Source organism: Babylonia areolata, chromosome 15 (assembly GCF_041734735.1).
Source record: "Babylonia areolata isolate BAREFJ2019XMU chromosome 15, ASM4173473v1, whole genome shotgun sequence".
Taxonomy (NCBI): Eukaryota; Metazoa; Mollusca; class Gastropoda; order Neogastropoda; family Buccinidae; genus Babylonia; species Babylonia areolata.
This window is the reverse complement of record NC_134890.1, coordinates 13,191,764-13,199,686: the sequence shown is the minus strand read 5'-3', so window position 1 is coordinate 13,199,686 and position 7,923 is coordinate 13,191,764.

The window sequence follows — 7,923 nt, the reverse complement described above, 5'->3', positions numbered from 1 at the left end:
TGTATGTGCGTCTGAAATCTGATTGAATGACACAGGAAACGAATGATGACTCGAGCGCCCAGTGGCAGCCGTCAGTCGGCTCTACCCAGGTAGGCAGCCTGTGGTGCAAATGTCCCCGTGTATGTAAAGCGCTTAGAGGTTGGTCTCTGACCGAGGATAGGCGCTATATAAGTATCCACATCAAACGAGGCGACTTGGGCAAGACACTCTCCACGATAATCAAATTCCAGCCCAGATGGTCGGGACAGCAGCTGCCTCCTCTGCGCTGTTCTGATGGCCATAGTCGGACACGACTGACTAGCATACAGCGATCGGTACTGAAGACTGATTGACTGAATGAAACAGGAAACGAACGATGAGCGCATAAAGGTTGCCCTTAACTCTCTCCATACGAACGGCGAAAGAGACGACGTTAACAGCGTTTCACCCCAATTACCACCATCAAAATATTGCAAGCGGAACGCTCTTATACTGAAGAGGTGAATGTTGACAAAGAATACCACAATTCTGACGACGGAAGCTAAAGGTTGGGTCATGGAGACACCCACTGGACATCCGAGGGGTCTGTGTAGAGGAGAAGAGAGGACTGGCCGTACTGAGTGAGTTAATCGGCTGCACACAAGTAGACAACCTGCTGTGCAAATGAAAACCGTATTTACAAAGCACTTGAGAGTTGGCGTGGTCTCTGAGCGAGGATGGGCGTTTTTTTTAAATTTTATCCATATCACCCAAGACTACAGCCGGCTGGTGAGACCCCGCTATAAATTATATCCACCACGTACCGAAGACGATTGCATGACTGTCCGTTATCTCTTTGGAGACGGCGGCATTGTTTCTGTTTACCCGGACAGAGTTCATGGGGATCCTCCAGATAACAGCTTTTATTTATTTCTCAAGGAGACGTCACTGCGTTCGCAGGAACAAATACATATACGCTTCACAAATGCCTGGCCAGTAGCATAACCTAACGCGCTGTCAGGACTTGAGACAGAGTGCATACACAGAACTTCATGTACCTTTCAAGAGTGGATTTCTTCTGCAATAATTTCGCCAGAGGACAAAACTTTTGTTGTCACGGGTTCTCTTTCAGTGCGCCAAGTGCGTGCTGCATATGGGACCTCGTTTAAGTCTCATCCGAAAGACTAGACGCTCAGTTTGACTTCCCAGTCCAACTCAGGAGAAAGGACGATGGCGGGATTCGAACCCAGGCCCCCACGAACACACCGTCTGTCACGTATTGGCATATTATAAGCTTCTTAATCATTCTGCCATCTTCATTTACACCATCCTGAACACAAGACTGAGCAACACATTTGCCGTTGATTATTGGAGAGACACGAACAGGGGAAGTAGCGATGACTTAAGGCATGTAATGGGTGGGGTTAGGACAAAAACATTGATCAATAATCAAACTGGATTGTATGCAATACTTATATCGATTATTATTTGAAAAGAGGATGGTGTGGGGACCTGCAATAAACAACCAGCTGGACTATTTAACACAACTGGCTAACTTTGATAAAGAACATTTTGAAATACATAAACCTTTAAAAACAAACAAAAACATGTTTGAAACTAGTAACACGTGTTTAGTAATTTTCTGTCCTAATCCCGTATGCCCCCTCTCACACACACTCTTCCAATATCATGTTTTTCGCTCTCCAATCACTGACACTCACCCTCTCCATTTTACATTTTGTGCTCTATCTTTTCCACCTTCTGTTCTCTCTCTCTTTAAGTTCCCTTCCTCAATCCCCTCCCCCTCGACCCCCCCCTCCCCCCCCCCCCCCCCACTCCCCCTTCACCTCAGCCGTCCCCCTTTCAGTTGAATACTTCTTTCCCTGCCATTGATTTTCACAAATTATGATTTCTAATCAATGATAATTGCAATCATCATAATGACAGAAACAACAACAACAATAACAACAACAACAACAATAATAATAATAATAATGTGACCAAGCGCGCTATGCTTGCTCCAAAACTGCTCACACACGAGCTACATCAGACGACGTTTTCGCAACTAACCCGCCGGACTCCAACAGCCCGCGCAGATGTGTTACGCCATTTCTGGTTTGAACGTAAAGCCGCTTACGTCATTCTGTCCTTCAGACAACCTACTCACGGCTCGACCAATGTCGCGTCGCGGTACGTCATTGGCTGAGCGAAAACTTGGGTTTCTGTTCCACCGTAATTAATTAATAACTCTTTTGTCAGATCAGTGAACTACAAGTATTATATACTGGCAGAATCGTCGCAATTCCATCTAGAAAAACCCTTTTGTGACTGGCCTCTATATGTTCCTGGCCTGTGCGCGGGAATTCTTGACTATCCTTTTATTCAGTAAATCATCATTTAGTTAGTTCTTTTGTACCGTCCGTACCCTTGAATAACCACTCGGTTCAGATAACACGGCTACAATAATAATAATAATAATTTTCAGTCTAATATATCATCATCTTAGATGAACAGACTATAAATGAATAAACGACGACATTAGACAGAACCTATACACTGAGTATTGTGACTTATGATCCAGTGCATTATTCAGGCATTGTAATGTGTGTGGTTGGTTTTAAGCCAGTGTTGGAAGTACGTTTTATTGTGATTTGTTTTTCAGTACTCTGTGTATGTCGTTGATGTGTTGCCGATGTGGGGATGGGGGTGAGATGAATTTTAAGCATTGTCATTCTAGTTGTCTACTATTTCGGTGTTGTGATGTATATGATTGGTTTTAAGTACTATATTGGATTGTTTTTGTTTGTTTGTTCGTTTTAGGTATTATGATTTGTTTTGAGTATCCAGTGTATGTCATTTGTTGATGTCAGTGTTGTGTAGGGATGAGGGTGAGACTCTTGACTTGAAAGTGTCAAGGGTGTCGGCCGCCATTGCTGTTTCGCGGGGCAGCGCGTTCCAGTCTGCGATGGTTCTAGGCAGACAGTTTGTATTCGTTTGTTCATTTTAGAGTATTGTGATGTGGTTTTAAGTGCATTTATATTGTGACGTTAGCGATTTATTTGTGTTGTGGTGTGCACGGCTATGCACCAGCTGGTCATGTACTGGTGTCAGTGCTGCCTACTCTCACTCACTGCTACTGTCAGTCTTCTTCTTCTTCTGCGTTCGTGGGCTGCAACTCCCACGTTCACTCGTATGCACACAAGTGGGCTTTTACGTGTAGGACCGTTTTTACCCCGCCATATAGGCAGCCATACTCCGCTTTCGGGGGTGTGCATGCTGAGAATGCTCTTGTTTCCATAACTCACCGAACGCTGACATGGATTACAGGATCTTTAACGTGCGTATTTGATCTTCTGCTTGCATATACACACGAAGGAGGTTCAGGCACTAGCAGGTCTACAAATATGTTGACCTGGGAGATCGTAAAAATCTCCACCCTTCACCCACCAGGCGCCGTTACCGTGATTCGAACCCGGGACCCTCAGATTGAAAGTCCAACGCTTTAACCACTCGGCTATTGCACCCGTCGCTACTGTCAGTCAATTAATCTTCCTCACGTGGTAGCCAAGGAAAGCTGGGAGCCAGCTGTTAACTGCATGTTGAGGATGGTGCAGGAGGGGGAGGGGGGGTTTGGGGGGTGGATGGGTGGGTGAGTGGAGGTTATGGGGGTGGGGTGGGGGAGGGGGTTGATGGTGGGCTCGCAGAGCCGCATTCCACAGTACAGAGGAGTGGCCATTGCACTCTTTTCCATTACACCAGTGTCCCCATTTGTTGTTCCCTTTTGCCTTCTGCAGTGTGTGGTATGTGTGAGTGTTTGTGTGTGGGGATGGGGTGGGGGGTGGGGGTGGGGGCGGCGAGGGGGGAGGGAGGGAATGGGGGGAGGGGGGTAGGGGTGGTGCGTGCTGCAGTGTGTGTGTGTTTGTGCGTGTGTGTGTCTGTGTGTGTTTGTGTGTGTGTGCGTGTGTGTGTGGGGGGTGGGGGGGGGAGGGAGCGGGGGGAGGGGGCTGGGGGGGTGCTTGCTTGTGTGTGTGTGTGTGTGTGTGGGGGGGGGGGTTGGCAGGTGGGGGGGGGGGAGTTGCTTGCTTGTGTGTGTCGGGGGGTGGGGGGGGTGCTTGCTTCAGTTGTGCGTGTGCGTGCGTGCGTGCGTGCGTGCGTGCTTGCGTGTGTGTGTGTGTGTGTGTGTGTGTGTGCGTGCGTGCGTGTGTGTGTGTGTGTGTGGTTGGGTGGGTGGGAGGCAGAGCGCAGTCCGGACAGTGTATAAATCCGGCAAACTGCACATGTTCTGCCGGTGCTGTGTGTGTATAATATATATATATATATATATATATATATATATATATATATCGATGCAAATATATATCTCAGTGGTGTATGTGTGTGTGTTGAGGTAACTGTATGTCAGTGTCTGGCTTGTTGGCTTTATTTGATTTGACTTGATTTGATTTTGTTTTATTTGTTTATTAATTTTTACTTTTATTTTCTTATCTATTTATATGTTTATTTATCTGGGTTTATCTCCGCCGTCTCTGTTGTCTGTTTTGTTAGTGTAGTGTGGTAGTGGTGGTGGTGTGTGTGTGTGGTGTAGTTTTCTTCAGTTTAACGTCTATTCACTATAAGTGTTATTAGACGGAAAGGAGAAAAGTAGCGGATAAAGGAAAGGGAATGCATGTGAATATTAGTGTAAGAAAGTGTTCATCTTATGTAGTATAGGAAAAGTACATCATAAGAAATTAAAGGTTAAAGAGATTGTGGTGTGTAATGAATGACGTGTCATAGGAAGGAGAATATATGTATGCATATCAACAAGTATTAACTTACAACAATGTAAATGTAAATAGCAACATTAATTAGAATACATCAAAAGAAGATACCAACTGGACTGGAGTTTAACATTTCCGAAAACATTCTAAGCAATGAATAATCATTCAAAATCTTTTCAGTGGCTGATGGAATATTGTTAAACAAGTCATCGACTACATTTTTTTTTGGAATTAACTGTCTTATGCTAGGACAATGAATGAGTAGATGGTTTACAGTTATTTGCTTTCCGCACAGACATTTGTTATTTTTAGAAAATTTTGTACGAAAGGCATTCAAACGAATTCTATACATTCATTCATTCATTTTGCCCATCGCTCCTGGTGGAGCATAGGCCATCGACGACCCCTCGCCATCGCACTCTGTTCTGGGCTGTTCTGGCCATTCCAGTCCAGTTGGTCCCTTGCTGCTTCAGCTCTGCCTCGGTATCTCGCCTCCAGCTGTTGCGAGGCCGGCCTCTCTTCCTTTTCCCCTGCGGGTTCCAGATCAGGGCTTGGCGTGTGATGCTGGACACTGGCTTCCTGAGGGTGTGTCCGATCCAGCCCCACTTCCTCCGCAGTATCTGCTTGGCCACTGGTTCCTGCCCCGCTCACTCCCACAGATCTTCGTTTCGGATCTTCTCCTGCCATCGGATCTTGTAGATGCGCCTCAGACAGGTGTTGAAGAATGTCTGAATCTTCTGCTGCATCGTCTGTGTTGTCCGCCATGTCTCGCATCCGTAGAGCAGAATTGACTTCACATTGGAGTTGAAGATGCGGAGTTTGGTTTTCATACTGATTGCTCCAGATGCCCAGATGTTCTTGAGCATGATGAAAGCTGTTCTTGCCTTGCCGATTCTGGCTGTGGCGTCTCGGTCCGTGCCTCCCTGTCGGTCAACCACGCTTCCCAAGTAGACGAAAGACTCCACCTCCCTGATGGGCTCTCCACCGACTGTGACTGGTGTGTTGGCAGTGGTGTTGATCTTCATTGGCTCGGTCTTCTTCTTGTTGATCTTGAGCCCTGTCCTGGCTGACGTGGTCTCCAGGCGAGTGGTCTTGTCCTGCATCTGGCTGTGGTTGTGTGACAGGAGCGCCAGGTCGTCAGCGAAGTCGAGATCGTCCAGCTGTGTCCAGAGTGTCCACTGTATACCGTTGTTCCTGCCTGTTGTAGTGGTCTTCATGATCCAGTCGATGACCAGGAGGAAGAGGAACGGTGACAGCAGGCACCCCTGACGAACTCCGGTCTTCACCTCGAAACTTTCGGACAGCTGGCCTGCGTGGGCAATCCTGCAGCTCATGTCTGGTAGGTGCACCGGATGAGGGAGATGATCTTCTCTGGGACTCCGTAGTGCCTCAGCAGCTTCCACAGCGTCTCTCTGTCCACACTGTCGAAGGCCTTCTCATAATCTATGAAGTTGATGTAGAGGGGGGAGTTCCACTCCAGCGACTGCTCCACGATGATGCGCAGGTTGGCGATCTGGTCGGCACAGGATTTGTTCCGCCGGAAGCCTGCCTGCTGGTCTCGGAGCTTGGGGTCGACGGCCTCTTTCATCCTTTCCAGTAGAACCCTGTTGAGAACCTTGCCTGGCGTTGACAGGAGCATGATCCCTCGGTAGTTGCTGCAGTCCCTGAGGTCTCCTTTCTTCGGCAGCTTGATGATGATTCCTTCTTTCCACTGGGCTGGTACCTCCTCCTTCTCCCAGATCTTGCTGAAGAGGCTGTATAGCATGTTGACAGCTGTTTCCATGTCTGCTTTGATGGCTTCTGCTGGTATCTCGTCCGGCCCTGCAGCCTTCCCATTTCTCAGAGTCATGATGGCCTTCTTGATCTCTACCTTTGAGGGTTTGTCGCAGCTGATGGGCAGTTCTGTCTCTGCGGGTGGAATGTCTGGTGGTGCGTCAGGGGCGGGGCGGTTCAGCAGCTCCCTGAAGTGTTCTGCCCATCGTTTCAGCTGTTCCTCGGTTGTTGTCAGTGGGTTCCCGTTCTTATCCTTCACTGGCTTGTCTGTCTGCTGGAACTTGCCCGTCAGCTTCTTGGTCACCAGGTACAGGTCCTTCAGGTTCCCCTGTCCGGCTGCTGCCTCTGCTTGACTGGCCAGGTCGTCGATGTATTCCCTCTTGTCCTTCTTGATGCTCCTCTTTACATCTCTGTCCGCTGCTGTGTACTCTTCCTGTGCCTTTGCCTTAGTTGCTCTTGTTCTGCTCATGTTCAGCAAAGTTTTCTTCTCTTTCCTTGTTTCCAGCTTGTGGATGGTGTTGGCAGAGATCCATTCCTTGTGCTGAGTTTTCTTCTTGCCAAGGATCTCTTCATATGTGTCGTGCCAGAGCTTCTTGCTGTGTTCCCACTGTGTCTCGATGTCCATCTCACTGTCTTCTATCAGCTCTTGTAGTGGCTGGAACCTGTTGGAAAGGTTGATCTGGAATGCTGCTTGTGTGTCCTTGTTTCTGAGCAGTCCAACATTGTACCTTGTCCGTGTGTTGTTGGCGTTGGTGAATCTCTTGAGGCGAAGTCTCACTTTCGTCATAAGAAGGTGATGGTCTGATGACACATCGGCTCCTCTCATCACTCGTACATCCTGCCATGATCTCCTGAACTTGCGGCTAATGCAGATGTGGTCGATCTGGTTCTCCGTGACGTGGTTCGGGGATCTCCATGTGGCCTTGTGGATGCGCTTGTGTGGGAAGATACTTCCTCCTATCACCAGCTGGTTCAGGGCGCACAGGTCTGCAAAGCGCTCACCATTCTCATTCATCTGTCCCAGTCCGTGTGTCCCCATGGTGTCCTCGTAGCCGGTGTTGTCCCTTCCGATCTTGGCGTTGAAATCTCCCATCAGTATGGTTATGTCTTTGGCTCCTCTTCTGTCTATCGCTGTCTGTAGTTGTTGGTAGAAGTCATCTTTCTTCTCTTCTTCCGCATCATTGGTGGGAGCATAGCACTGGATGATGTTCAGCCTGATGTCATTCTTCTTGGTGGTAAACTTGGCTGTGATGATGCGGGAGTTGACAGGTTCCCAGCCGATGAGTGCCCCCTGTGCTTCCGGTGCCAGCATCAGGGCCACACCCTCAGTGTGGGGGGCTCCATCCTCTGTGTGTCCTGAGTACAGCAGTTGCTCTCCAGATGAAAGTCTCATCTGTCCTGACTGTAGCCACCTTGTCTCACTCAATCCTAG